At 54.7% G+C, this 6986-nt stretch overlaps 1 protein-coding gene across 8 annotated transcripts in view; it reads right to left on the reverse strand.

Moving 5' to 3' along the window:
* SYNE3 (spectrin repeat containing nuclear envelope family member 3) overlaps positions 1-4411 on the reverse strand; it is a 108480-nt gene extending 104069 nt beyond the window's left edge. For 2 of the 8 annotated variants that reach the window (XM_064292920.1, XM_064292922.1), the window contains exon 1: positions 4047-4411. The gene's annotated coding sequence lies outside the window, so the exon portion shown is untranslated. Of the gene's footprint in view, positions 1-2269; positions 2350-2584; positions 2806-4046 lie in introns of those variants that run through there. The other 6 variants (XM_023546540.2, XM_064292921.1, XM_064292918.1 and 3 more) reach the window with 5 other exon arrangements.
* Positions 4412-6986: the final 2575 nt, after the last annotated feature.

Consider the following 6986-nt stretch of genomic DNA (forward strand, 5'->3'; position numbering starts at 1 on the left):
AGTCCCCCTCTCAAACGGCTCTCTCCCTGGGGTTGCGGACCAGCCTTCAGTGCTGGAAGGGCCCTGAGGGAGATGATCCAGGACCACCCAGCATTTGAGAGACATGGAGTAATCAAGGTAGAGACAGAAGGGGCAGAGCCAAGGGGGCACCCAGATGTCCAATCCAGACAGTTTCACCCCGAACAGTGACAGCAGCTGGCATGTGCTGTGTCTGGCGCCGTGTGAGGCAGTTCATGTAGACCATCTCCTTTCATGTTCACAACACCCCACAATGTGGTACTGTTGCTATCCCCTGCACGGGGAAGGAAACTAAAGCTCTGGAAGGTGAAGCGACTTTCCCAAGGTCACACAGCTAGGAAAGGGCTATAGCAGGACTAGAACCCTGGAGTCTGCCTTGGTCACCCTTGTTCCTACGAGCTGGGCCACATGGAGGCCCTGCTGCCGTCCTGGGCTCCTGGAGACCCCAGGGAGCTTGGAGATTGTACTGGACCTGTCTACACGGGCGGTTGCCCCAGCAGCCAGCCCATGATCCCCAAGCAACCCCTGCCCCAGGCTCCGGGTCAGGAGGTCAGAGGCACCGCCCAGGCAAGGACAGCCCACGGTGGCCAGAGAACATGCAAAGCACCAGCTGGAGGCTGGTTTCCATGGAGGCAGAAGCAGCCCACACTCACCCTGAAGGGTGCCCACAGGGGCCAGGTGCCAGGCTGCACCAGGGCAGAGACCTCTGCCTGGATTCTTACCACTGCCCTCCGTACTACCAGCAAACCCCAGGCTTCTTTCTCCTCAGGACCCCCGGTGAGGTGTGAGTTCCAGAAACAAGACTTCCCACCCGCACACACCCCCAACTGTCCCCAAAGGGGCCTCTCTGCTGAAAACCGACGCCCCAGGCCAGCAGGCTTGGCACAGCTGCGGGGCGGCTGGCCCAGTGTTGTTCCGCCCTGAGGAATGTGCAGACCACACGTGTCAGGGAGCCCCGCTAGGGACAGTTACAGGAAACAGCACAACAGCACGTGGGCTCCGCCGCCCCTCCCTGCCTCACCCCTGTGGGTGCTGGCTGCCCCAGCTGTGCAGGACACAGGCTGGGTCCTTCCAGAGACCCGGGTCTGTTCTCGGCTGTGCAGCTCACTGTTTGCTGTCCAGCCCTGGGCAAACTACTCCCCTCTCTGGGCCTATTTCCTCTTCTTTTGGTGGTTGAAGGAAGCTGTCCCCCCCCCCCCAACTCAGAAGGGCAGTGATTTTGTGACATGCTTCCTTTTCTGGGAAAACAGTGACTTTTCCCCTCTGTCTCTTCCTGCCCTCACTCCCTGGGTGGGCCATGCCCCTCTTCTCCACACCAGGCCCCCCATGAGCAGCCCTTGGCTGTAGAAGGCCCCTGCTAATGCCACCAGGGGCTAACCTGTCAGGAATGAGAGAGGAGACCAGGAGCCGGGAGAGAGGTCCCAGGGCAGCCCTGGGCAAAGTTTCAGAGCAAGACGTTAATATTCATTATCATCCCATCTCATGCTGGACCCCTGCCTTAGAGTATTGACGCAGGGGACAGTTGGGGTGTGTGGGGCACTGCGTCTGGGTTGATGGCAGCACTTGTGGCATCTCCACTTGGTCTGCTGTTTGGGGTCAAGATCTGAATACTTCAAGGGGAGTCAGGCTCCGTCTGAGGCTCCCTTGGCCCTGCAGAGCCCTCTAGCTCACTACTCCCTCCTTTAGAGACCCGGGGCAGGCCCAGAGAAGTTGCGTGCCTTGCCCAAGGCTGCACAGACAGGAAGAGTGTAAACTTCACTGAACTGGCCGGTGGGACTTCCCCTCCCGACCGCCAGCTCTCAGCAATCAGACACCACGGACCTCGTGGTTGCCAGGAGGGGGTTCCGCCCCGTGTCCTGCTGAGGCCCGGGGCTACCGGTGCTCACCAGCCAGGGTGACAGGTTCCTCGCCCCAAGGGGAGACAGAGCAAAGGCTGCTGGAGGCGCCAGGCAGCCTGGGACGCGCTTCCCCCAGCTCAAGGCTTTACGTGGGCTTTTCAGTGAGTGGAGAGGAAAGGCTTGCGAATTCTGCAGCCGGCGGGGAGCGAATGGATTTAAACTAAAAATACGCGCCTGCCCGAAGCTGTCACGCCGGGGCCCCCGCCCACGCGCCGGGCGCGTCTCCCGGATCCCCTAGCGCTCTTCGACCCCTTGGCGCTCTTCGATGCTGATCCTTGGGGACACGTTAGGCCTGGCAAGGGGCTGAAGTCGACCCTCTCTGCCCGGTCCAGCCCCCCGCCCCGCGCACTTACCCGGCTGCCGGGAGCGTGGAGAGCGGGCGCCGCGGGCAGCTTGGCCTAGCCTCCCTTGTCCCTCCCCTGCGTCCCGGGCGGCTCCGGGGCGGGGCCGGGGCGGGCCTGACACCGCGCCGCCCCACCCGCGGGCCACCACCCGGCCCTGGCGTGCGGCTCCGGGGCCCACCACGGCGGCCCGGCGGGAGAGGGGCGCGCCAGACCCGGCGTGCGCTCAGCGCGGGCCCCGATGCTGTCCCCAGCTCGGCTGGCGGCCAGGCCTGACGGCCCAAGGACGCTCTTCCCCGCGCCCCGTCGCGACCCCGGGAGGCCCACCTCGAGCCCGCGCTGTTCCGTCTGGCCTGGGCAGCCGCCCGCCTCCGCCCCGACCTCATCCTGGGAGCTGGCGTGGGGCTGCCTCTCCCTGGGAAAGGGTGGACCTGAGGAGGGAGTCCCTCTGCGCGCCCAGACTTGGGGAGGGGGCTGGGAGCGGACACTTGTAGCCCTCACAGAGCAGAGATGGGGTAGAAACCGGGGCACCCTGCCCGGAGGCGCGAAATCCAAGAAGGAAGTGACACCCATTAGCCAGAGTGCCTGTGGTGGCGCCCTATCCGGACCCTCCCATGCCACAGTCTCCAGAGCCACCAAGCACGGGATCTCCTGGGCCCCAAGCCAGATGGGAGACCCCCAGGCTGCCAGGGAAGATGATGATATGTGAGGCAAAAAGAATGTGAATTCCACCCAAAATCTGAATTTCCCACAAACCCAAGGCCCAAGAATGTGTCCCCCTGGACCACAGAATCCTCCTACCCTTCTGCCAACCCCGATACAGCAACGTCCCCAACTATTAGCCTCGCAGCACTTCTCAGTCTTCTCTGCCTCTGCGACTTTGCCCTTGTAGTTCCTTAGCCTGGGGTTTGCTCCTGCCAAACTTCTCCTACAGCTTGAAGTCTCCAAGCTTTTAGCCCCTGTCCCCTTGCCCTGCCCACTACCTGCCGGCACGAGCCTCCTGGCGTCTTCTGGATCCACCTGATGTCCGCACTTGGAACGCCCTTCACTCCAGCCCTTATCTTTTTCTGAAAGTCCTCCAGGCCAGCCCTTATCTTTTTCCCAGTAATTACATATTTACATGACTGGTACCGCCCCCTCTGTGTCCAAGGAGAGCCACTATCAAGGGAGAGTACTTGGAGCACTATGAGCCCTGAGAAGGGTACTTTACTTTCCAACTCCATCTCCCCACCTGGGTGTGGCCTGCCCCATTTTGCAGGTGAGGAAGAGGAGGCTCAGAGGAGTTAAGTAAGTGCCCCAAATGCTTCCTGCAGGGCGTTTTACTCTTTTCATTCTTAGTAGGGTTGGCAGACCCTCAATCAACATTTGTTGAGTCAATCGGTATTGTCCCAAAAGAAAGATTAAGTTGTATAATGGAACCAGTTAGTAATGGGGTAGGTACGTGTGTTGTGAATTGATGGAGAGGTAGAAGGCTTAGCCAGAGCATTGGGTTAACGGGGGGGATAGATCTAGATCTAGCTTGGGAGCCCCGGGTGGCGAAAATGGTTAGGTGTTCAGCTAATAGCTGTAAGATTGGCGTTTGAAAGACAGGCCTGGCCATCCCCTTCTGAAAGGTCACAGCCCGGAAAGCCCCACGTGGTGGCCACGAACTGGAATCTACTCAGTGGTAACTAATAACAGATCTAGCTTGAATTAGAAGGCTAGAGTGTTAGCCACGCTAACATTTCTTCATGTGTAATTATTCACAGCGTCATAGGAGAGACACACAAAAAGCCTCTCCCATCCTTACCTTTGTTGGTTCCAGGTGTCCTATCATGTTTCTGTTATCATCCTGATGCCATCACAGGTACAGCCGCGGTCATGCCAAGGGCATGGACGGTGATTAGCAGTTATTATAATACTGGTATTTGGGTAATAGTGCCCTTTGCTCTTTAGAATGCTTTCGCCTGCATCTTCTCATTATCTCTGCAAAGATGGACCAGGTAGGTAGTTAGGAAATGTTTAATGCGTTCTGTCTGACGGAGGGGAAACCCAGGCACAAGCAGGTGATTTGCACAGAGATGGCCTCAGAAACTGCTCTAGGAACGTAAAGCAGCAGCTGCGGGTAGTCAGTTTCCTAGTGAGAGATGGTTTGGTGCCGCTGAGAGCTATGAGCTCAGGCTCTGGTGTCAGACTGCAGAAATGTGGAACTTGTGGCAAGTTACTCATCCTTGGTTTCCTCTTCTGTTAAATGGGCCAATAATAGGGACTTCTCTTGAATGGTTTTGTGCCTGACATTGTGAGCACCCAACCGTGTTAGCTGTTACTCTGACAGTCTGGGTAGAGTACGATCACTAGTTTCTGGCAGAGAGCTATTCAGTCGTCCATCAACAATTTCCTGAGCACCTATTATGTGCTGTTTTCTGGGACTCTGGAGAAGGAGGTAGAGACAGCTTCCCCAAGGAGCTCACACTGGGAAAGAGAGAGGCAGCTGTAAATAAGTGCAATGATTCTGTCTCCAAGGGGACGTGGCCTGGGCATGAACTGTCCCTCCCACTGCTGATGCGCCCAAGGGCATCAGTTGTGGAGCTGAGAGAGAAACCCCCTGCTTATTTAGCTGAGTGAATCTTAGCAAGCCACGTAACCACCTGGAACCTTGGTTTTCTCCTCTGTTAAATGGGAGTAGCGCTAATATTTCATAGATGAGAACATGTGTGATTAAATATTTTATAAGTTACCAAATACTATGCAGATATTAAGTTAAGCATTTGGCTGCTAACCGAAGGTTGGCGGCTTGAACCCACCCAGCCACACCACAGGAGAAAGACCTGGCAATCTGCTTACATAGAGATTACATCCTAGAAATCCCTATGGGGACAGTTCTACTCTGTCACCTGGGGTTGTTACGAATCAGAATCAACTCCATGGCATCCAACAACAACATGTAGATGTTAATTTTATTATTATTACTCTTTAGCTTTAGCTTTACAGAACACTGTCCCACTGCTTTTCTTAAGCCTGACATAAACGCTGCTTCATCAGAGACAGGACCTTGCTTCTTGTTAATTCAGTGGCAGTCTGCGTCACTCCAGAGTTGTCCATCTGAAAGGAAAAATAGCTGAGTAAGCACTACAGCCTTCAGGATGGATTACACCTCGACATAAAGAAAACGAAAACCCTCACAACTGGATCAATAAGCAACACCATGATAAACGGAGCCAAAACTGAGGTTGTCCTGGATTTCATTTTACTTGGATCCACAATCAACACCCATGGAAGCATCAGTCAAAAAATCAAAAGATGCATTGCATTGGGCAAACCTGCTGCAAGAGATCTCTTTAAAGTGTTGAAAAGCAAAGATGTCACCTTGAGGACTAAGGTGTACCTAACCCAAGCCATGGTGTTTTCAATCACCTCACATGCATATGAAAGGAAGACCAAAGGAGAATTGATGCCTTTGAATTACTGTGTTGGTGAAGAATATTGAATATAGCATGGACTGCCAAAAGAACGAACAAATCTGTCTTGGAAGAAGTACAGCCAGGATGCTCCTTGGAAGCGAGGATGGCAAGACTTCGTCTCACATACTTTGGACATGTTGTGAGGAGGGATCGGTCCCTGGAGAAGAACGTCATGCTTGGTAAAGTGGAGGGTCAGCAGAAAAGAGGAAGACCCTCAACGAGATGGATTGACACAGTGGCTGCAGCAATGGGCTCAAGTGTAACAATGATCATGAGGATGGCACAGGACTGAGCAGTGTTTGGTTCTGTTGTACATAATGTCGCTATGAGTAGGAACCGACTTGATGGCACCTAACAACAACAACTAGTACGCCCTGTGAGAGACAGGAGAGTTTACAAGTAGGGAGATTATAAAAGCCTCAACTCACCTTCAGCATGACCCTCTTCTAAGGAAAGGAGTGGAACTGAAAACCTATCTGGAAAGAAAGTTTTGGCAAAGGCTGGTGTAGAGGGGTGGAGAGGGAGAGCCCCCCTGTCTTCTCTGGATCTGGCACAGGAAACCCCGCCCCAGGCCTCCCTTTCAGAAGCAGCCCGGAGAGGGAACCACAAGAAGGCACTAAAATTGTGCTGTTCGGAAATTCTGACTCACTTGGCAGTGGGGGCTGTTTGTGCAGTGTACAGAGCATCTTCCAAATAGCCAAGTTCCGGGCTCTTTCCCCAGCCTCTTCCCTGCAGCCTGGAAGGGGAGCAGGAACCAGCTGAACAGGCCTGAGGAAATTATGTGGGTCTGTTTCATATTTGCAAAGGTTAACTAGCTCCAAGAGCAATCCCTGCAACTCTTATTTTGTGAGCATGATTTTTAGTTGTGTGTTCAGTCCCCACAGCCAGAGTAGAACAAAAGACTCAGAGCTGGAATGGCTCTTCTGGCTGATACAGCCCCTTGTATGGATGGGTAAACTGAGGCGAGAGGGCGGGATTAGTAACTGGTGTCCTGGAAATTTATTTTCCTGTCTTTTTTTTACAGGTTGGTTTCCCTCTTTGTGGTGAATTAGATAAGAGCAGGTGGCTAAATACAGACAAGATGATAACACTAGGGTGTCCCATCAGGGGAGTCCTGGGCAGGAAAAGCTGGTTCTCATCCCGATCTGCTCCCAGCGACTACCCCCCAACACCAGTTCCCCAAGTATTTGTCTGTCCTTCCACACGTGTACCCTACCATGCGCCTGTAGGGTGAGCTGGCCCCCCACCCTGGTTTGGGGACCTTCCTGGGTAGGTCTTTCCCCACCAGC

This window comes from Loxodonta africana, chromosome 10, assembly GCF_030014295.1.
Source record: "Loxodonta africana isolate mLoxAfr1 chromosome 10, mLoxAfr1.hap2, whole genome shotgun sequence".
In the NCBI taxonomy this organism is placed as follows: Eukaryota; Metazoa; Chordata; class Mammalia; order Proboscidea; family Elephantidae; genus Loxodonta; species Loxodonta africana.